Genomic DNA, 2,398 nt, shown 5'->3' on the forward strand with positions numbered 1-2,398 from the left:
GTCTAGAGTTCAGTTTTATAACAAGGAGTTGTCATTCGAGGGAATCTCCTTTTGATCAGTACATTATAGGAGCCCATAACTAGGAGCCTACAACTCCAATACTAGGTCTCTGTAAGGGCATTTTTACAGATAAAGCTATGTTTAGACGAGTTCTTAAATAAGATATGACTTGAATGAGGGACCATTCTCAATCCCGGGGCTAAAATTTCTCATGAAAGACTTGTGATTGGTTGGAAAGGTCTGAATTCGCGGGAAATTCAATTTAATAATAACTCGGTATTTAAAAACGCCGTTACACAAATCAGGAGCCCACGAATAGGATCCTCCACGTGCACTATATCCTTGAGTCAACCATTGCGTGTATCTTTCTGTTTTTACGACTAACCCTTCAGTAGGACACTCACATGTACATCAACGTTCACAATCTGCAGACATTATTTTTGCTATTTTTGTCTTCATCGTCTGGACAATGACTTTATTCTGATTGGCCATTTAAAACAGTACTTGTAGACAATTTTTTATGCAAGGGCCAGCTGAACAAAGTGGAAGTGCCGGATCTAGGGAGATCTAACCAGCAAATAATATGCAGATTTAAAACAAAATAAGACTGCAAGGCTGGGTGTACGGCTGTGAGGATATATCTATATATTTGATTTACCAATATGTCGTCAGGCTCGGCCTGACTTCTTCAGGGAGTTAAATGATTTGCTGTTAAAATTTTTTGAAATTCAAATATAAGCCATAAGAAAACTAGGTATAAGATTGCAGATAAGTGAATATATATAGATATATGTAACCCTATACATATATCTATATATATACATTTATCTGTATTCTTATACCTAGTTTTTTTTATGGCTTATATTTGAATTTAAAAAATCAATTAAATCCCTGAAGAAGTCAGGCTGTGCCTGATGAAATATTGGTAAATAAAAAATATATATATCCTCACAGTCGTCACCAACCAGTCTTGCAGTATTATTTTATTTAAACAGCGCGTGCAGAGCAGAAGAACTCGTGGCGTTTTAAAATAAGAAAGATACATGTAAAGGTTTTGCAAATACAATGAAGTTGTACGCTCTTAGTCGAGGGCTCCTGCGCCCTTCTTGGTGTTATCTGATGAATAAACGAGATGCCAGCTCCTGTATACTTGTATTTATTTCTCACTATTACTTAGTTAGAAATTGTTTTGTTGTCTCTTCACTGCTATGTGATTAGACAACAGTCGGAAATTGGCCATTCCGGAATTGCGCAGAGAACTGGGGCAGGTTTCAAACTTCAACCAATTGACACCATCACATGAAAGATAACATTGAGATTGGTGATCTGTCAAAGTTTGATGCTTTTAGTTCGAGCCGAGACCAAGTTACGGACTTTAAAAACATAGTTAATCCATAAAAACGCCTCTAATTTTGAGGCTACGTCCCCCCAAACCATATTTCTGTAATATTCATAAAAATAGGCAAACCAAGTGATTTTTCAAATTCTTTGATTGCACTCACGTGATAAGACGGCCATGTTGGTGCCAAAACAATAGGGAGCTTTAGCAATGACAACGGCAACGGCAACGAGAACGTCATGTAAAAACATAAATTCCCGTTATTGCGATCACTTCGCGACTATTCCGAATTTTTTAATATGACAAAGGTGTGGCAGTCCTTCGGAAATGAAACCGTTACGAGCGACGGTTAATTTAGGGAAGAAAAATGAAAATTTATGTCCAAGTGCTGACGTTCTCCATATTAAACACCTCAAACTTGGTTATTTCACGTTGTAGTTTTGCTGACGACGGCAAAGAAATTGACAAAATTAAAAGGAAAAACGCACGTGCAGGGCGTGCAAACCTATTGCTTTTGCCTACTGAATATGCAAGTTTTAACGTTCTCGTTGCCATCGCCGTTGTCGTTGCTAAAGCTCCCTAATAGAAAAATGTAGCTTTTAAGCTAAAAAAAGCTTTGCATAATAATAGAGTCGAATTCCCATAGGATGGCCGCCGTGACGTCAGTTGTAATCAAAGAATAGTATGCCCATGACAGGATTTTCCAGTTGTCCCAAATCTGATAAAATTTTCAGAGTTTATATTGTTTGTCTGGTTTGGGGGACGCAGCCTCAAAACTAGAATTCAAACTACCATGTTTTATCACATTTTTTTCCAGTATTACGTCAACATCCATTTACTATAGAAGCAATTCAATGTAAACTCGCATTGTACCTGAAGAAGGCTGGTTTGGCCAGCCGAAATATAGTACACCACTAAAATCAAATCTACGTTGTATCGACTCTTGCTTAAAATATTTAGTTTCTCAACTTGTTATTATGCCGATCAGATCAAGTCACTGATCCAACGTACACCAACAGGAAGATTATCCACGGTTGCTTGCTTAAAAACTCTGGGCCC

This window comes from Montipora capricornis, chromosome 6, assembly GCF_036669925.1.
Source record: "Montipora capricornis isolate CH-2021 chromosome 6, ASM3666992v2, whole genome shotgun sequence".
NCBI lineage: Eukaryota > Metazoa > Cnidaria > Anthozoa > Scleractinia > Acroporidae > Montipora > Montipora capricornis.